General features: G+C 40.5%; 1 protein-coding gene across 14 annotated transcripts in view; it reads right to left on the minus strand.

Annotated features, from left to right (window-relative positions):
• Nucleotides 1-22,089, minus strand: part of SOX6 (SRY-box transcription factor 6) — a 460,580-nt gene that overhangs the window by 311,584 nt on the left and 126,907 nt on the right. The window contains exon 1 of one of the 14 annotated variants that reach the window (XM_082193372.1): nt 17,155-17,199. The exons of 12 other annotated variants lie outside the window; for them this stretch is intronic. The gene's annotated coding sequence lies outside the window, so the exon portion shown is untranslated. Of the gene's footprint in view, nt 1-4,793; nt 4,919-17,154; nt 17,200-22,089 lie in introns of those variants that run through there. One more of the 14 variants, XM_082193365.1, reaches the window with a different exon arrangement.

A 22,089-nucleotide genomic window follows, 5' to 3' on the forward strand; every position in this document is an offset into this window, starting at 1 on the left:
TAAGGTGGAAGTCTCCAAAGGCAGTCCCTAGAGCAGGGATCACCAAACTTTTTGAGCCAATGGCTTGAAATTGTGAGAAAGTGTCTTAGGTTCCGGTCACAAATGGCTACCATAGGGTGTGCCAACTGCTACAGCTAGCAGGAAGAAAAGACCGGACCTCAAAATGATGCACCAGCCTCCCATTAAAACAAAGGGCATTAGCCACCGCCATACCTGCTCACAGGAAGAAGTTCTTTGCAGCTTCTGTTCAGAAAGGGAGTGAGGGAAGAAAGACATGTGTCCAGGTTGGCATCCAATTAAATGTAAAATGACTTCTTTCTCCAAAAAGAAAGGAAACCCCCACAATCATACAGCTCTCAAGCATTCAGAGGCAAGCCTGCCCAGCTGCCCACAATTCAATTTAAGGCCAGGTGGAGGTAGCTCCTCCCATGGGACTTCGTCAGACCAGAAAATGCAGGCTGAAATGCTGCAGAAATGTTTAATGGAAAGAAAAACACACATGCCACTGCTGGCCACTTCACAAGAATATGGTACGCTCAATGCCATGCCCACTTAAATTCTAAAGAAATTCTATAGCACCCTGTGAACAAGGCAGAAAAAAACAGAAGCCCCTTTCACAGGAAAACTTTCAGACAGTGTTATTATATACACACTTAAAACCATGCATACAATACAAAAAGGAAACCATACCTGGCCAGCAGTCTTAAAATCAAAAGAAGCGGTTCACATGTTCCTTCAGTGTATTTCTTATATTTAAATGCATAGCTGCTTTACCACCATATTGCTCTCAAAATGGTTTACACCAGAACCATTCTACTCCTCGTTATAGCCAATCTAATCTCTGGAGGCACCTGGTCTCTCCATCTGAGCTCAGTTAATGGTGCCAGGGGACAAAGATGAGGGAACTCAACGGTGGGAATAATTTGAACAATGGATTTCCAATTGACAACCTCCTGCCTGCTGGTTGAAGGGATTCTTGCAATAAGTGCTGGGCTAGCTGGACCTTGATCTGACCCTGCACGATTTCCCACATAAGACCATGTACTCATTACTAATACAGCAATAGCCATCTTGCACATCCCTGGACTACCAAAGGACAATGGCTGTACCCTTTTCTGTTTGGAGTGGGGAGACGTGACTGTGTTACTGCCAACCTATAACTAAATCTTCTTTCTTGGAAAGTTGCAGAATGGAATAGTAAGTGTAAGTGATGTAGATTTGTTAAACTTTCTTAACTGGTTTTAAAGATATATATATGTGAACTCCCCCAGGTCCATGGATATAACCCTTTTTCCAGCCAGCCGTTAAAGCAAAGTTATTTTGGATGGGTGATGGATGAGCTAGCTACTTTGATCTCTATTGAGATCACACAATATTATACAGCTTAGGTTTGCCTTAATTGTTAATAAGTTCCACATATGTATGCTTCCTTTGCAGAAGCAAAATGGTAAATAATGCAGCTAACATAAAACTGGTGTCACATGCTTCCTGCAACCAGTAACTCACAAAAAGCTGTGTTAATGCACTCTGGATCAGCTGCAGCTTCTAGTCAACCAAAAAGGGCAACCTTATGTACAATGCATTATAATAGTCAAGTTAAGTAAATACCACAGCATGCAAAACAGTGGCTAGGTCTCTCTTCACAATAAGGAGGCTTCGCTAAAACACCAGCCAATGGTCGTGAAATGCACTTTTGGTCACTGTGGAATGCCTTAACCATAGAGTTTGTGCAGTAGAAGCATCTTGCATTTCTGATTCCCTTCAATTAAATTAAAATATGAAGCAGCAAGCATGGCTTGTATGCATGGAAAAACTCGTGAGTACTAAGTGATTTAGGGTCATTTTATACACTAACCACATCTGTTGGACTCTATTCAGGGCAGGGGACATGGAAGGACATCTCAGTCACGTGCATGCCTCCATTCTGACTGCAGAATGTGCTATGTGATCAGGGGTGCATATTCTACCCGTGTGGAATACGGTCTGCATTTTCCCCCTTCATGATTCCTCAGCACCACCCCAGATCCAAGGATTACAATGGAGCATAAGAAGCTGCTTTATACCAAGTCAGAACATTGATCCATCTAGGTCAGTGCTGTCTACACTGACTGGCAGCAGCTCTCCAGGGTTATGAAAAGGGGCATTCCTGGTTCTACCTGCAGATGCCAGTGGCTGAACATGGGACCTTCTGCATGTAATCTAGATTCTCTACTGCTGAGCTATACTCCCTCCCTAGGGAGAAGTGCCACATGGTGAAGTGTCACTGTGCACTGTGATTCACAAGGATTCGGCCAACAGCATTGGATTTCTGCAGTTGTGACATCACTCCTTTAATTTACCACAGCCATACAATTCTTTGGTTATAGCCAATAGCTGCAAATATATCCAATAGCTGCAATTTTTAAAACTCACATATTACTTCCCAAACCTGTGCATGGCAGAAGCAATTTTAGAATAGGCCTACTCTCCTCCTCCCCTCCCAAGGGAATGCCACTTCTAAGACTTTGCATCCTCCAATATAGGAAGCTGCCTTATACAAGTCAGACCATTGGTCTATCTAACCCAGTACTATCTACGCTGACTAGCAGTGGTTTGCCAGGGTTTCAGACAGGTAGTATTCCCAGCTCTACCTGGAGACACCAGGGCCTGGACCCGCGGCCTTCTGCACAGGGTTCGAAACTCCCATTGTTCTAGGTGCATTTTGCGACAGGGAATTTCATTAGTGCAAGCAGTTTCAGAGCTCTGGGTGCAATACTGTGCCTAAGATTTCCGATTCAAACTGCAGAGTGGAAGGAAAGGAGGACCTTTTTCTGCCTCCCCACTTTTAGCTATTCTCTGAAGACTGGAGAAGAGACCCTCTTAAGAATATTAGGGGGGTGGGCAGGGGAAGGACTAGACCATGTGAAAAATGAACATAATATTTTAGCTGAAGTTCATTCATTTTCAGCTTTGTAGTCTTGTTATAAAAATGCACACCTAGACATTCCCCTGTTGTGCCCATAACCTAGGTTTAAGGTGCCATTTAGCTCCTAGCTGTCATATCTCAGTTTCTAACACTGCTTCTGCACGCTAAACAGATGCTCTACCATTGAGCTATGGCCCTTCCCAACCACACTTACAATAAACACATACCACCCAAAATCAAAGGAACAATGCTTTCCCCCACGCCCTGCTTCAGAATTATAATTTTATTGTTACAGAATTCTATGTAGATACAATGAATTAATCAGCAGTTCTTTCACAGAGTGACAACCTTAATATAAAATAATAGTACAGTGTGTTTCAGACACATTAGCAGAGGCTACAGTGTTACATTTCCCTGTTCATTTTGTGAGAACCCACTTGCAGAAAAGAGAGGTGAAGGTGGGAAATCACCAGGTGCACGTCTCTGCAATGCTGAAATGATGAGGCGCGAGTATCATTCCTTTGGGTGCCTCACCTGTGCCTCCAACTCAGTTCAAGTACCTCCTGCTCAGGTGTTACTAAGGTGGTAGAAATGCATGTGTGCTGGATTTCTGCCTGCTTCTCTGCATCTATCTTCAGTATGCAAAGAGGAAGTCTTCAACATCAGACATGACCCTAACACAGCCCAGAGATAATACACTGACTGCTGCATACAAAGATCCTCATGCCAAAGGAGTGTTCTGGTGGAACAAGCGGGATTAACTGAAAAGGGCCTTGCACTCATGCTGCTCCCTGAGGATCAGACTTGTTTGCTTAAAAGGGATATCAATTTGTTTGTGTCTAATGACTGACTGGAAGAGCGCACAAAATGCAGCCGCCGATAACTGGAAGATGGGACATCTGACAATCATTCTGTGAAGATGTCCCTCTTCAGAAAGGCTGGCTAATAATTATTCTTTTCAAACAAGATAAAGCTGTGGTTTGCTGAGGTTTCCCCCTTAATATACGTGCCATTGCTGTTTCTTTGTGTCTGTCCTGTTGCTTTTCCTCTCCTTCTACTTAACTCTGGGACATAAAAATGAATTTTATCAAGAGAGGTTAGTAGATATCATGATGAGCACAATCTCCATGGCACCCTTATTTTCACAATTGCTGGCTCTCTTAATGTGGAAACTCTTATATTCAAAATCTTACTATTGTATTACTCCTGCTTTTCAGTTCTCCAGAGCTTTTGCACTGGAAGAGAAATTATGTAATTTTTCAAGTTGTCACTATGAAGGATTATTATGTTTAACACCACATTAAAGCTTGTTTTGGTTTTTCTAATCTACCCTTATTCTTAACCGCAATCCAGGCTTTCAAAGGTAGTTTACAAACTAGCAATATAAAGCAAAGTTATTGCCAAATCTGCCTTTAAATGTATTTTGTTGACATAGGGGAGAAGGTGGATTATGCTATGCTTAGCATTATATCTGGTTTTTAAAAAATCAGTCTAAAATTAGATGTTCCCTTAAGGAAAATGTTTAATCTCTGTAATAAGATGTCTGTGCTTACCTGACTCTGCCATTCCACACCGACAGGCTGAACAGTATTATCAGCTCTTTGGGTACTAATTCTTGCTTACTGGATGGATATTTTTCTCTTGCTGGATTAATAATCAACTTTCTAGATCAGTTCATTTGCAATTCTCTTCTGGTTAACCCTTTGTATTACCTTGCATTTAATCCTGAACTGAATGTGCACTTTCTCACCCGTGCGTTAAGAAAAGTAAAAGAACAAAACCAAAACAAACTAGGTTATTATGGGATTTGGTTTAAGAACGTTAAAATTAAAGGCCCCCCAAACCAAGTCTTGAGTAAATAATAGTAAATAATATAGAAAGTACTTACACATTAAACCAATGTTCCAAGTTCAAGCAACTATGGGCATCTACTCACATGAGCAGTCAATCACCTCGTGGGAAAACCATCAGTTTTTGCCCCATGAGCCAGAGTAGTAAGAATTAGTACTACTCTTCAAATGCAAAATAAGTGTGACTGACTTCCCCATATGACTAGTTAGCTGCAAAATTATCAGTTATCAGTTTATGCAAGACTGTCCATCTGTGTTGTCAGACAGAGAGAGTGAAGAGTAAATGTGGCTAGGAGCAAGAAGATAACAGGCAGGCACCCTGAATCGCTTTTTTACAGTTCAAGTGAGGCCAGGATTATTGAAAGGGGGAAACCTAGAAATTATTGAGGTTTCCCTCCTTCTCACCCACCTAACTATAGTAATGAATAACCAGTGCTAAAAAAGTAATTTATCAGATAAGTACAACAAATCATGGAGAATTTGTATTATGAGAAAGAAAAAAACTAGAAAATGAGGAGGAGTAATGTTTGTTGACTGACAGTGTCATAGGAAAGAAGCTTGAAATCTTGGTATTTTAGTGGGGGTGTGGTGGATTTTGCTTTGGTTGGAATAAAATGAAAGGAAATAAAACTAGGATAGCTAAGGTGTCGTGTTAAAGAAAAGAGAATAAAGGGAAATAACAACCTTTCTATCTTGCCTATTCTTTTTAAAAAGCGATGCGTTAGGTTTAGGGAGCCCTGGGCAAAATCCAAGAGATTGCAGCCTTTTCACTTTAACAAAAATGATTTCCCTGCAAAAAGCATGCTAGAGCTGTTTTATTAAACAGCCCTGAAGTACCTTTACGTTCCCCACAGACAAAAGGCAGAACCTCTTCAAGATCAGGCCTAGCACAAAGGGGCTTGACCTCATCTTTGCACAGAATAAGTAGCAAATGTAATATTTTTACATGGGAGTAAAGCGCTTTGTAGCAGCAGCTCTTAAAACCATTTATAGTAAACTTTCCATAAGATGTGCTGCAGATAATAAAATGCCGTAAAGTGTGAAGCAAATTTCCTTCATATTTATAGTGAATATTATTCTTTGCGTGTTTGAAGGAAAACCTTTTTTAAAAGCCAATAATGTGAGAAAGCACAGCAGCTAAATTTATTGTTAAGCATCACATCACTGATACTCCTGGGGGTTTTTCTTCATGGGAAGAAAGCTTAAATAACATTTTCTAACACATTGGAGTGCTTCCCAGAGATGTGATGGCCTACAGAGGTGGTGCCATAGAAAAGCACACAGGGAATGGTAAGTTAGTAAACAAGCTTTTTTTTATTTTCCAGATGGTAGACACAAATAAATCCAACTCTGTTTAATAAAATTGAACTATAGTTATCTTTTGTTCTCTGCAAGGTACATTATCTCTCTTTCCTGTTTCACCTGACTAATCTGGAGGTATTTGTTCCATCACCTGACTTAGTGGTTGGCTAGAAATAATAAGACAAAACAATCTGCTATTGTTACATGAGACAACCACCTTTCATGTCCTTGAGCTCACCATGACCTTTCACCCTGCCTATCCCTCAATGGTCTCTTCTAACAATTAAAACTACACTCAGGCTGAATTCCAGATTGTCATATAAAGAGCCCTGTCCTTTCAAAACAAAACCAATTTTTACACCAAGGTGGGGGAGAAACACAAGTCCATTGTTCCCTCACAGATGGAAGTTAGAGTTACTAAGGCAACAGCTCTAATCCTCCTTTTAACCACCTTTTTCACATCATTGGACTATCAAGTATGCTACCTTTTAACTCATAAGCTCAAAAGCTGGTAGTCTAACTCACTGCTCTAATTAGCTACGATTTTCACAGTACAGACAACATGATGAGCTAATCGAAATTTGCAAAATAATGACGTACCTCCAGCAAATATTCCTCCTCCTGAGGCCCAGTCTTAGAATAACAATAATGGGACCATTATTAGAGGAGGGCATTAAAATGCTGCACTGCTGCTAAACAGAGAACTTAATTGTTCTGGTCTTGTCCATTGAATCAACAACCTATTGTTGAGAACTTGAAAAATAAAGGACTAGAGAATGGGTGCCATAATGATTGGTCTGTGCTGCCATACCAGCACTCCGCAGAATTGTTTTTCCTTTTGAAACTCTTGATGGACTAGTAGTTTTGTTTAAAAGTAATATAAAAGGCAATTGTTTGGGTAAAAAGTCCTATTTATTGAAATCCTTCGAAGCAGTTGCAGGGATTTGCCCCCCTCCCCGATTTAAAAAAAAGTGTTCAGACACAGGAATACCATCTGAAGAGGTCTACATTTACGCTAAATATCACTTCTTACCAGGCTACAGTAATGAAGGAGGACACTTCCTTAGCCTTCTCTTGGATCAATAAAATGTCAGCTTTTGTAGATCCATTATGGGGTACATCAAACTAAGTGGTAAAATTGGGAAGTTACCAAAGTTTTCGTCAAAACGTTATCTTTAATAGTAATCTGAAATTACTTAGAACTCACTATTCTTATGAACCGTGAATAAATTCAGACATGGTAAAGTACAGCTAACTTTCTTCTGAGAGCACGCCATTGAAATTGATGGAAGATATGAAAATGCTTGACCCCTTCCTATTAAAAATAGCTGTATATCAGTTACAGCCAGTGACTAGCAATTATTCCTTCAATTTCAGTTCTGTCCTCCATTTATCTATTATTATTATATTTTTAAACCAGGTATTCCCCTGCAAAGTTGCAGAAGAAAGGGAGGGGTTGCAAGGGAGTAACTATGATGCACAGGATAGGTGGGATTCAGAGAGACCTTTGCCCAAGTGGAAGAAGGTACATCTGCTCATGCAAGGAGGAGGGTCTGATATTTCTGCTAGTTTCCCCCCAGCTACGTTCCCCATCCCACACCATCCCAGAGGGTCTTCTGTCACTCAAGAAGTCTGATAGTCTATATGTGGCCAATTATATTTAAAGTATAATAACCAAAATCAATATTAATATGCAAAATTATAAAAATAGGCAAATTGTTCCAACTCTATGCATGATTAAGAACGTTTGAAATTGTCTGATGGACTGTAAAGTAGGTAAGCTTAAAATCATTTTCCATTAGTGGATATTTACTGAACCTTTTGAGCAGTTTGATGATTCACACAATATTTGCTTATTTATGTGGAATATGGAAGCCACTGTTTTAATGTGTAGAACACACCACTGTTTATTTTACTCCGTGAGTTTTAATGATCTCCCCAACCTCTTCTTTTCGGCTGTTGAGGTTGCCAATCTATGCCAATAACAAAAACAGTTTGGGGCATATTGCACACTTTCTCCCACTTCACAGCTGCTCTAATATGAGACCTATTAGGGAGAGAAGAGCTCCTCCTACCCCAACAGCTGGCCAGCCATGCCCTCTGCAGCATGACTGGGGTCTCTCCAATCTTGCTGGAAGGCATAAGGTTTGAAAGGATAAGGCTATCAATGGCTACCATCCACAATAGATATGTTCTACCACCACTTCGTAGGGACGCCGGTGGCACTGTGGTCTAAACCACAGAGCCTAGGACTTTGCTGGTCAGAAAGTCAGCAGTTCGAATCCCCGCAATGGGGTGAGCTCCCAGCTCCTGCCAACCTAGCAGTTTGAAAGCACATCAAAGTGTAAGTAGATAAATAGGTACTGCTCCAGCGGGAAGGTAAACAGCGTTTCTGTGCACTGCTCTGGTTTGCCAGAAGCAGCTTAGTCATGCTGGCCCATGACCCGGAAGCTGTACACTGGCTCCCTCGGCCAGTAAAGCGAGATGAGCGCCGCAACCCCAGAGTCGTCCACAACTGGACCTAATGGTCAGGGGTCCCTTTACCTTTACCTGTTTACCTCCACTTCACAGGCAGTATGCCTCAGAATACCAGCTGTTAGGAATCACAAGTGGGGAGAGTACAGCTGTGCTCAGGTTCTGCTTATGGGCATCCTTCAGCATCTGGCTGGCTATTGTGAGAACAGCATGCTGGACTAGCTAAGCTGTTAGCCTGACTCAGCAGGATTCTTCTTTGTCACTTAAATGATAGGACAAAGCTGGCCACAGATGACTGGGAAGTGGAGGCACAGCAATATACTGAAATATAAGTTACAGCTGTACGGAAAGGGATCCTGACACCCAGGTGAAATGTTTGATCACTGTTGAGCATATTTACTTAGACACACACACACACACGGCCTGGATGGTATTCAACCCTAGTCCTAATGAGAGTGGACCCACTGTAGTTAATGCACACGACTAACTTAGGTTCATTACTTTCAATGGGTTAACTCTGAGTAGGACTAAATTTGGATACCATCTGCTGTATCGTTATAGTCTGCAAAAATGTACAGTGGAAGAAGGTGCCTAGGGCTACCTGCAGAAGTTAACTGCCTGAAGTTTATATAAAATATAATTTTGAAATCTTCAGAAGTTTAGTGAAGCAGAAACATGGACATTTGTGAAGTACACAGAAAGGCAAAATAAATAATGTTAGAGGAGGCAACACAAACAGAGAAGGGTTAAATGTGGGAGCTAGCTGAATGTGAAAGGAGAGGGTGTAAGAAAAGATGGGGGAATGATTTAAGGAGAATGAAGTCAGTATTTTTAATGGAACAGAAATATTTTGTAATGGAACAGGGGGAAAACAATCTTTGTGGCTGAATGACTCCTGCTTTTTAAAAATATAGTCATATATTCACATACTGTATCTAACAAATATTCAAAGAGGCTGACTGGGAATAATGGGAGTTGCAGTCCAAAATATCTGAAGAGCACTAGATTGAGGAAGGCTACATAAGCCCTCTCATAAAAGGTTTGGTTTTTTGTACTTAATTTGCTCTTCTATGCGTACAAGTCTCTGTTTTTATCAGGGTACTGCATATTGTGCACATTTTTTTAAACCACATACTTTTCTTTTGTAAATTGAAAAAGGAAATATATAATATCAGAAAGTATTAAACTGTAAACAAGACATCTTGATTTATGCAAGCCTTGCTTTGCTTCATTTATCTTCATCTTGTTAGGCTAAATTAATTAATCTCAGCACTGTACACTTTCTCTTTTCATTACATCAAATATTATGGCCTGGATATGGGAGGAAGCTCTCACCAGAGGGATTTTAAAACACTACCTCAAGGAAGAGTTTCTACGAATGCATAGCTCTAGCAATATTAACCAGATTAGATGCATTAATTGTATAGAAAGTTTATTAAAGGCAGTATTCCTTAGCTTTAAAATAATTGCATTCCTGCATTCCCAAAAATATTTCAGAATCTTAAAGTATATCAAAGTAGTTTTTGTTTGTAAAAAATCAAATATTTGGACATTCATTTAAAAATAGGCTAAATAAATTGACACCACAAGCCTATACATTCTTTAAGCAAATCGTCTTTTTTTACAGTACATCAAATTATGAGGACACAAACAGTTTCAAATTATTTAGGCCACATACACTCTATGAGATGAGTGTGTGTTAACACACTTTCACTGTTAATTTATTGATGTAATGAAAGTAATAACTAGATTCTCAGGAAACCTACTTGTCTTGATACAGCAAGAAGGGGCACCATGTAAACTGTTCTGCAAGTTTTCCTCTCTTAACAGTAGAGCTTCTGGAGCTATGCAAGTGGACAAAACTGTAAAGCCTTTTTTAATCTTACCCTGATCAACCAAGCCTCTCTTCCTCCAATCACAGTTTTGTGCGTGATATCTTTCTCCTAGTGTTTCTTATTTAATTAAAACAGACACTGACAGAAGGACATGGATTAGGGCTGTAATGATGCATTTACTTAGATTAATCGGAGTCTCCTTTTGGAGTAATGGCTTAAACAAAGAACAAAAGGAAATTGTTATGAAACAGCCTTTTATCCCAAGCAAAGGTCATATTATGAGGTTTTTAATTTTGTTGGCCTCTGTTACGCTGGGCCTCGCTACTGGAACATGAGAAGTGCCCTTTTTTTTCTCTTGCAAAGCCCGTTATTATAATATAGTCATTATAGCTGCAAATTAAAATGTCTGATTTTAAAACAGGTTGCTTAGCTTTCAGAACCCTCTAATTAGCATGTTGTGCATTGTTGTGAAGGAAAGACGACTAAAACACTAATGACCCACTGCCAGGTGACTGCACTACTGCACAAAGTAATAAAGACCTTTTTAAAGGAACACAATGAATTATCCAAGATGTGGTCTTCTTCTCTGCACCACTTTATTCATAAAGAATTCATTGCATTCGGTCACATAAGCAAGTTCGGGAAATATTTCTATGGAAATATTTTAATACGGGAACTACAAAGAAGACCAGAACCATGCTACATTGTTAGGGGAGAGCAAGGCAAGCCAATGCAACAGAAGTCGAAAGCAGAATGAAGAGAGTACATAATCCTAAATATGGCTACTCAGATGGAAATCCCACTTATTTCAATAAGGCTTACTCTTCTCAGCTAAGTGGATATAGGATTGCAACCCAAAGAGTGCTTTCGGAGAGTTGCACTTCCTGTTGCTGCCACTGTGTGCATAGGTGGGTAACACAGCTCCCCACCTAGAAAACACTGAAATAATTATAATCTGGATAAGAAAGATGATTTTAGGGAGTCGTGAAGATCCTGGTTGTTTATTACAAACACCTCACCTACATTGAAGCTGTTCTAATGAAAAGTGAACCACTTCACTTTAATAAAAACATTAGAGGATTTGATTCTGGATCTCCAATATCACATGTGATCTGATATGTTGGAAGTCCCTTAAAGACCTATTCCAGATGCACATATGATATCACTTCAGCCTGGCTCAAGCACTGGCCAAGGCCTCAGGGACTTAGAAGGACCACTCACAGGTTTGATCCAGTCACTGGTCATTCACTGTCCTCCATGCAGGGTTTCTGGGTGTTTTGTAGTAGACAGAAGTGCCACTTTTGAATGGTAGCCAAGCTCAGCTCCCATCCATGGGGGCTGCCTGCCATTTAAAGTTACCCAAAATGCAGTGCCCTGCATTTAATAGATCTATTAAATTTATTGATTTTGTAGACCTGTAGTCCAAGTGGGAAGGGACGTGGGTGGCGCTATGGTCTAAACAACAGAGCCTAGGGCTTGCTGATTGGAAGGTCGGCGGTTTGAATTCCTGCGATAGGGTTAGCTCCCATTGCTCAGTCCCAGCTCCTGCCAACCTAGCAGTTCAAAAACACATCAGAGTGCAAGTAGATAAATAGGTACCGCTCTGGCGGGAAGGTAAACAGCGTTTCCATGTGCTGCTCTGGGGTTGCTGGCCACATGACCCGGAAAAACTGTCTGTGGACAAACATCGGCTCCCTCAGCCAGTAAAGCGAGATGAGCGCCGCAACCCCAGAGTCCCAGTTACAGATGGGTAGCCGTGTTGGTCTGCCATAGTCAAAATAAAAAAAATTCCTTCCTGTAGCACCTTAAAGACCAACTAAGTTAGTTCTTGGTATAAGCTTTCGTGTGCATGCACACTTCTTCAGATACACACTTCTTCTGTGTATCTGAAGAAGTGTGCATGCACACGAAAGCTTATACCAAGAACTAACTTAGTTGGTCTTTAAGGTGCTACAGGAAGGAATTTTTTTTTATTTTAACCCCAGAGTCGTTCACGACTGGACTTATTGTAACTATCAGGGGTCCTTTACTTTTTAGTCCAGGTGGGATGGGAACCAAGCTTGGCTCCCATTCAAAAGTGCTGCTGCCCATCAACTGTTGAATTATATCCCTGGTAGAGGATGAGAAATGGTGCCAGCCCCAAAACAGCAGCAGAGAAACTTGGGCCCTTCCTGGTTGAGAGAGTTCCGAAGGGAGGGTTGAAGTCTGACCTTGGCCCTGTATTCCTTTTGCTTCAATGGGGGAGCATTAGAACTGGCCTGATAGCAATAAACAAATAGTCGTCGTCCCCTTCTAGCAATGAAAAAACAGAGAAATCACTCCATTTGATTCAAAGTAAAGGCAAAGTTGTTTCCATGCACAAAATTTGCTTCACAGAGGAATGGAAAGAAAAGTGATTCTTCTGTGGCTTCAACTACTTTAGTTCTCTAGACAAATAAAAGACCTAAATGAAGTGTCTTCTGCTGCAAGTAAAAATTTGCAACTGTGCTTTATAGACTCCAACAGTATGAAGTCATTTCCTGCCCTACCTAAAACCATTGGCTTTTCCACACTTCTGACATGAAGGATCTGAGTAGAACTGAAAAAGCTGCTGCCTTGCAATGCAGTCCTATACATGCCTACTCAGAAGTAAACCTCATTGAGTTCAATGGGACTTGCTCCCCTTGTGACTGGATTGGACTTTTAATTTTACTCTCTCTTTTTCTTTTAAAGTGGTGGACATAAACTAAAAGGATATGTTTTTTTTTTGCCCATGATTATTACTGTCTACTTTCTCACAAAATGACATTGCCACCTAACACAAGGCAAAGCTACCTAATGTGCAAACTTGAATACTGCCTGAAGGCACATACCTCTTATTTTCCTAGTCCAAAGCACAATTCAGAGTTATGTCATTAATACAAAGTGCTCTCTCTCTCTCTCTCTCTCTCTCTCTCTCTCTCTCTCTCTCTCTGTCGCCTCCCCATCCCTTTGTTTTTTCAAGGTGAGCAGTTGAGAGAGAGAAAAAAACACACACAGAGAGGGGCACAGCAAAAGAAAACATCAGCTGGCAGGGGTGGCCCATCCTGTTTCACCACCTGAGGCAAAATGGGAAGGTTCCCCCTGCCCCGAAGCCTTGCTCACCAGGGTTGCATGGCTGCGGCTTCCAGGTTCCAGCAAGACCTTGCTGGAAACCCAGAAGCCACAGCCACTTCTCCTCGTTTCTTTAGCAGTGAGGGCAGTGGCAGGGGGTGAGCAGGGCACCTTCTCCCATGGGAGAAGTGAGGAGAAATGGCGGTAGTGGCAAGATCTTGCAATAATTCCATGGGCTCTCACCAGAAGCCACGACCACTTCTCCTTGTTTCTCCAGCAGTAGCAGGGTAGGCAGGGTGCCAGCAGGGATGCTGTTCCTTGAGATTCAGCCTCCCAATGTAGCTGCCTCAGTCTGCCTCATGGATGGGCCAGCTCTGTCAGCCAGAAGATAGTTTGACAAGCATGGGTCAATCGTCACCAAGAAGAGCAGGAACAAAATGAGAAGATGCAAGATGCATGCTAAGCTGAAGAAGACCACCCATCCCCTCAGTTATTCAGCACCAAGGACTTTCCCTGGCAGTATTTTTAAATCTTTCAAGGATATAGGGGAATGAACGAAAGCTCATCAGCCACTATCAAGAAGTAACTCTGCTCAAATTGTGTTGTAGAACAGAGGCTAGGAGCCTGCAACAGAATTATGAAGAACCAGCATACCCATGCCACCTGGTAAGTACTAGAGCAGATTCACATATGCTTTATTTGATGCTCTGCATGTGATGACTTGCAGCTGAATGTGTACACAAACTATACTGGAAAGCATAGTTCTGAAGTTATACAAAAGTTCCATCTGTGGTGTTATCTGCAACAACTCATTCACACTTGCAAGTCATCTCTTAAATGGTGCTGTTATCAAGTGAATAAGCATGCATGAGTAAAAACCAACCTATAAACTTCAGAAGTGAAATATGAAAACAGAGAACAAGCTAGCAATCTAAAGCCACGGATCAAGTATCAAGTATTTCATGAGAAACCAAATCTAAAACATGGCAATACCGAGCCCAAATCATCAAAACATCTACCCTTTCGCTGAATTTAGTGGTAGATCGGCAGCTAAAGGAATTACAAGAATGGGTCGTAGGATACTGTGTAATGTGAGTGAATGCATTGTGTGCGTAATTCAATATCCACTAGCCTAAGCTAGCATTCAGAAGGCACATTTTGACTTAATAAATGTCAAATGTTGAAACACACACCACAGTCATTTTAGTAAATAAGTAGAAAAATGTGGGCCAATCCCCCACATGCAATATGAGCATTGGCTTTAAAGTAAGAATTGTTTAGATAGTAAATTAACTGTGTTGCTTAACCTTCACTGGATAAAAAGCCCTTCCAGGCAATATCTGTATCCATTCAGCATTAGAACAATGAGCTCCTGCCTGAGCATAGTACTTAGTGTCCTGTGGTTTCTATCGAATATCCATATATTACACCAGTGTACATAGCACAGTAGCAGTAATTTAAGAGTTCAGCATAGCAGCCTGGCAGGATCAGGCTGGCATAACAGCGGTTAGTGGCATGGCACCACACAAACAGTAGCAAAGCAGTCATGCAGAGCGTGGAGTCATGCTGGCATGGAACAGAAATAGATACCAAACTGGGTTTGGTATAAGACTGGGCTGTACAACTGCAGCCCTCAGACTTGTGTTCTTTTATATAAGTCACCCCTTGATGCAATTCAACCAAGTAGAAACTGATTTACCTAGTGATTATATACATTTGTTATAACCTTTGTTATAACCATTGGCCATGCTGGCTAAGGCTGAAGGGAGCTGAAGTCCAACAGTAGCTGGAGACCCCCACATTGACTACTCCTGATTATAAGTTCTATATAAAAACAAACAAATGTGACATTTGCTCAACCTTGCCTATGAGAATGGTCATTAAATGTAGCTCTGAATTTGGTAAAATAACAAACCAAGTATGCACAGTGAAATATAGCAATAAAAACTATCACAAAAGAACACCTGAAAGAGCAGCAGGCAGATTTTTAAAAGATTCTTCTAGAGAGACATCATTCAGAGAGACAAGAAGACAGCTTTAAGGGAAAAGAAGCTTTCCAAATATGGTTGTGGTTAAAGAACATGCTCTTTAAACTGACAGCTAGAATCAACTGCACCTCAGGGGCAAAACACTTCTTGCCCACTGAAGCTTTTATTCTCTGCTTTACCTTCAGGCAAAAACAAAACAAAACAAAAAACCCAGCAGGATTAGGCCAGTTAAAAAGCATGATCATATGGAAGAAATCCATACTGCTAAGCAGTGCCTTTGTCATTCATATCCAGTAAGAGATTGTACAAATTTGTTGCAAATAGTTTATATACTTCAGTATATGGTTTTTATGCAGATGGGAGAATGTTCAATTTTAGCTAAATCTTCTTCATGATGATTAGATGTCTATCAAATGGGGCTGGACTTGCCAGATACAACTGCTAGGCAATGTGCTGGAGTGCAAAGTGCTTTCTCAGCCTCCTCCTTGTTCTGTACAACAAAAAGGAGTTCCAATTCATGTCTGGTTTGGGCTCACCCCACACACAACTGTACAGGACCTGAATGTGCCAATACCTGACACACACAGAAGAACTGGGCACATCCATTGCTTGAATGAAAGAAGAAAGTCACAGTAAATGAGCTCAAGAAAGTGAGCATATTAAATACCTGTACATTCTGTCAAATATGGTTCCCTCCAGATATTTTGTAGGTTTCATATCCATCACTCCCAGCCAGCATGGATGATGGGAGCTGAAGTCCAGCAACATCTGGAGAGCATCAGGGCAGAGAAGACTGGTGTGCGTTAACAGACTACACATCTTAACATGAACTGCTTTGTCATGCTTAGCAGGTTTAGTTTTGGCAGCTTTATCATCAGATGAAATGCAACACAGAAGCGCCTCCAACTAATAAAGGAAGTTGAACACAGCATTTCTTTCATGCTGGCACCCACTGACAAAGCAAGATACATTGTCAGCCCTCACTTAGTGAAATGTTTGTGTTGCGAAGCAGCTCAAACAAATGCTTTTTTCATTTTCATTTAAGATGGCCACCCACTCATGTTTCTCAAAAGCGCAACACACACATTTCATAACAGAACACAAGTACTTTGGACAAACTACCAAGGAAGAAAAGTGGAGCTATTTATTTCATCATCAAAGAGACAAACCCGATAACATGCAAGATTGCATTTAATGTATCATGTAAAAAAATAATAATAACCAGCATCACAGAGGCATTATGACCAAGGTGTCTGAGAAAGGGTGTTTAAGGAACAAAAGCAGTTCCATTATCAATGGAAGGCCATGGACCCCTTCTGCATCCCTCCTGGTGCAAACTACAGCTGTAGCAGGAATTTTTTGTTGCGACCATAGTGGGGCGACAGCTAACCCCCATCCTGTGTACCACAATCCTGATCACCCCACAGCTATTATTTACGATGAGGGGGTGGGACCTAGACACATTCCATGCAACCACACATTTAATGTATCATTTAGTTCAGCCCTAATTTATTTTGCCAAATAACCAAAATTGGTTCAACTGCTGGTGCCATCATATTCTCACTACTCGGTTTTTCTTCCTAGTCACAGAACATGAGCAACCATACAACAACATTATGAAATCCTTGGGAAGAAAATGGCCATTCAGATTGTGCAATCATGCCACCGTACTCTCTTCTCCCCATCATATCCCTTTAGAATCTCTGTATGAAATATGATGAACTCACAGGTATCGTTATCAAATTTATGGTATAAGTTCACTGCATTCCATGATATGTCTCATAGTTGTTTGCCCTGCAGTAGGAAAAATTTGCATAGAGTTTAAATGTACGTGAGGTCTATACAAACTATAGTTAAAACACTATTACACAGTTATATGTTTTTCTGTATGAAACAGTAAAAAAAAAAATCCATTTTTTCTTTTTCTTTAGGGCAACATTTTATTACAATTAAATGAAAGGCTCAGCACCACTACTTCTTTGAAAAGAACCATGCCTAATAATAATAATAATAAAATAAAAGAGTTTTAGGACATTTAACAGAAAAAGATAAAAGATGCTTATTTCCATAAGGTTATATCAAAATCAAATATGCTTTTTTGATCTTTAAAATGGGAATGGTTTCTCTTTCGTAATTCTTCCAGCTGTATACACTTTTGGACAAGCGCTTTGACAGAGAGAGAAAATTGAAGAGCTTAAAAACAAAACAGTTGCCTTTAGTCTTACCATTTTAAATTTATCTATCTATCTATTTATAAAAAGGAATTCCACTCTCCTCTAGCATTCACCAGTGACCGTCACTGCAGATCCATGCCCCTGGCTCTGAATCAGAACATGCAGCTCCCCTGAAACCGAAAGGACAGGTGCTTTTACTGACTTTGAAAAGGGGGTAATTGTGAAGGGAAAACACACTTGCATTCCCATTTCCTTTGAGCTTTGGGGTCATATTCCTTATCAAAGGGAAGCAAGAGCCATCTATACTATGCAACAAATTTAAAGGGGTGGGAAACATAAAAGTAGGATTGCAGGAGATTAATATACCGTATTTACTCAAATCAAAAGCTCACCTTTTTTGGCTAAATTACATTGTGAAAATTAAGGTGCACATTGGATTAAATGGTGCATTAGACTTGAGTAAATACGGTAATACATGTCGCACCAACTTTACACTGATGGAGGAAGATCTGTACATTCACACATGAATCAAAAGATCAAACCAAACATTTATATTAGAAGGAAGTTCCCTCGAGCATTACTTTTTTAGACTGTTAGCCCTGCTGGGACAGTTATCCTTGTCTATAAAACTACTGCTGGTGCTCTGTGTTTGGAGCAAGACAGATTTAAGACAAAATAAGACAATGTTTACACTTAAATGAAATACTATAGAGAATATGAAATATGGGCACACAACACAAAACATTATGGAATATAAATACCCACTCAAAGCAAGGCGGCAAATCCAGATGTGGGGAAGCTCATACAGATGGCCAAATTAGCACATAAGGATGTTCTGTTACCCCAGGGTTGCTGGCTCATCTGTATCATACTGCCAAGTCACAGGAAGATTTTTTTTACCACATATCAGGCTTAGATTTGTGTGGTAAGACATGCAGCAAAATAATCCATTTGCATTGAGGTTGCAACCCCAGTCCTACTTATCACTGAACCTAATGGGACCAAATAGACATACATGGGGTTGCACTGGAATGCATTTCCATTTGAGTTACTGAAAGAATACAGTTCATTAATATAATGGGATAGCGTGCTCGTTATACAAGCTATTATATACCTTGGCATCTCCCCCACCCAAAATAAAAAATTAAACAAGTTCTAAAGATCTGGACACATCCTGTTTACAGTTCCCTCAACAACCACTGAGGCTGACTGTCGTCTTTCCTACAGATGCCAACCCTGGTTGGTGTCAGTCAGACATAACTACTCAGGATTATTTTATAGAGTGTTCAAGTTATATTACATTTTTAAAAAACCTGCAGCATAATGTCTATAGTCCCCAAAACCAGGTAGGGTGGCTTCATTTATTCACTTAATATTTTCACACTTTATATATCCCCATCTGCCTGGTAGTATTCAACTAAATACAAGTGGAACAATTTCCACTTGTGCAATGGAACTTTCTCCCTCTCCTGCACCCCTGCTATCCTCAGTTCTGCTCTGGAGGGTTGGTGTGAAACCTAGAACAGATTTAAGGAGTATGGGAGGAGGTAGAAAAGCTCCATTGCACAAGCAGAAGTCATTCTGCTCACATGAAGGGCTCTTTACTGCTACATTGAACACAGCCCACTGCCTTCAACATATCCAAATAAATATTTTCCTGTAGCATGGAATATAAGATCCCCAGAAGGGGCCACAGGAAACATCCATATATATACCCTCAGAAGGAGGGCACACAAACAAATCTGGTGGCTACATATGGGGTATATGTGTGTTTTAAAACCACACTTACTCGGGAAGAATCCAGTTCAGTTAGGTAAACTTTCTCAACATTCAAGGGCATTTCTGAATATAATAATAATAATAATTTATTATCTATACCCCACCCATCTGGCTGGGTTTCTCCAGCCACTCTGGGCGGCTTCCAACGGAATATTAAAATATAATAACCTATTAAACATTAAAAGCTACCCTAAACAGGGCTGCCTTCAGATGTCTTCTAAAAGTCTGGTAGTTGTTTTTCTCTTTGACATCTGGTGGGAGGGCGTTCCACAGGGCGGGTGCCACTACCGAGAAGGCCCTCTGCCTGGTTCCCTGTAACTTGGCTTCTCACAGCGAGGGAACCACCAGAAGGCCCTCGGCACTGGACCTCAGTGTCCGGGAAGAACGATGAAGTAGCATCTAGTTTTGCACTTTGAAAAGGGGTAGGGTGGGAGACATGGCTCCAGTAGAAGAGTGATAGCTCAGAGTTAAATTACTCTATTTGCATGTAAAAGGTCCCAGGTTCAATCCCTAGCATCTCCAGGTAGGGATAGAAAAAACTCCTGTTTGAAACCACTGCCAGTCAGCCAGGGGTCAACAAACTTTTTCAGCAGGGGGCCGGTCCACTGTCCCTCAGACCATGTGGTGGGCTGGACTATATATTGAAGAAGAAAAAGTGAAAGGATTCCTATGTCCCACAATAACCCAGAGATGCATTTTAAATAAAAGCACACATTCTACTAATGTAAAAACATGCTGATTCCTGGCCTGTCCGCGGGCTGGATTTAGAAGACGATAGGATTGGATCCGGCCCCCGGGCCTTAGTTTGCCTACCCATGGTGTAGACAATATTGAGCCAGTTGCACCAATGGTCTGATTCAGTATAAGGCAGTTTCCCATGGTTCCCTAGGATTTACTACATAGTCAAATGCAAGCTCCAAATTTAATTTTTAAACCTTCAGCTCATAAATAACAGTTTATTGTAATATCACATACATACCATAGTTGTTTGTATCAGAGAAAGCCATAAGCAAAAGGGACAAGTTAGTCCAAGGACATAATGTCTTTCAGGCTCTATAGCACTTAGCAGGTTAGTGGGCCTCCAAGGCCTAACAGATTTAACCAAGACTTTTCACACAATCAGGTAAAGAACGCTCAGCCAGCCAGCAGATGTCCCATTCAGATAACAAAGAGAATATTTTAGTGACAATGTGAGAAAATAACAGTAAAAATGGTTTAAAAACCCACTCAACCATGTTTCCTTTTTTGCGCTCAAGAACCTTCCCTGTAAGTTTCATCATGACATTCACTGTGGTCTTCCAGCAGCAAATGTGAAGGCAGATGTACATTTTTGTCAGTGATTCTGATAAGACAAACCTAGATATCTGTTTGACAGGATAAATAAATAAAAACCAATGCAAAGACTGTAATATGTATTATTGCACCAGTCTTTCTTCTTCTTCTTCTTCACTCTCACACACCAATACACAAAAAAGATGATTGCCTTTTGTTGTGCAGTTCGTGTAGAACTACCAAGCAGGTTCTCTGAACTTTTCAGTTTTAAAATATAAGTATTTCATGCATTCAAATTTATTGCATTAGGAATCTGAAAGAAACCACAAATGAGAAATGGTTATTAGTATTCTGGATAGTCTTTAATGACTGTGCTCCATTCCACACCACTGAAAGGGGTGAAAGTTCTCCACTGTGAGCAAATCTGGTTTTATACTTTGTTAGGTCACTTCAGTTCCTTGGAGTGGCCCTTCTTACAAGTCCATTACCTTAGGTTAAATGTGTTCAGCTGAGCGAACCATAATAATGATGGTGCCACAACCCTAGAAGATTGTCTAAAGAAATGAATTTGGGGTGTGGTTTTGAATTTGATAAAGGAAGCCATGACTCCACTGCTCCGTTTCCTCCCTCTCTTTTTTCTCTGGGGCCAATTTTTTTTCCCATTTATCTTCAGCTGCATTTTCATTTGCATTGAAAACTATGAATGGAATAGTTTCCAAACATGACAAACATTGAAGTACAGTATAGTATGATCACTGTAGGAGTTTGTCGAAGTCTGTGCATAAACTGTCTAACCTTTTTACCATCCATATGCAACAAATGTGTTATTAAAACATCTTAAAAACAAGCTGGCAATTACTACCACGCTTCTGCATATATCTCTAGATCCCTAGCAGAATGCAGATTTCAAACTCTGAGTGATTCTCCTTGTTGAATTACCAACTTACTGTTTCTGTTTGGATTTCAAAAAAACAACATCCACCACTATCATCCTTCTTCATGTGTTATTCTAGAGATACTGCTATAACTGAATCAAAATAAGCACATGCTAAATTACAATTTCAACATTCATCTGAGTTTATACTGTAGCTTCTATTACTACATTCAAGAACTGTGCAATATGCAAATCCAATATAAAATTGGTTTAGGTAAATTAAACTAAATGCTAACTGGGATATACCTTGTATATGCTTGACAAAGGTGTTCAGGGGAGGTGGGTCAGATTGCAAGCTCCTCAGGGCAGACACCTATCTTCTTTTTCTAATGCTACTCAATAAAGTACCAAGTATGACACTATATAATAATAAAGGACAATAATCAGACTGTTGGCTGCACACAAGATCCAAATGACTGAGACAAGCCACAGTTCACATGGCTTCCCCTAACTATGCCAAGTTAGGAAAAGTCTGTTCCCTTTGTCAGTGAAGTCCCCTAACC

This window comes from Podarcis vaucheri (genome assembly GCF_965113315.1).
Source record: "Podarcis vaucheri genome assembly, chromosome: 1".
In the NCBI taxonomy this organism is placed as follows: Eukaryota; Metazoa; Chordata; class Lepidosauria; order Squamata; family Lacertidae; genus Podarcis; species Podarcis vaucheri.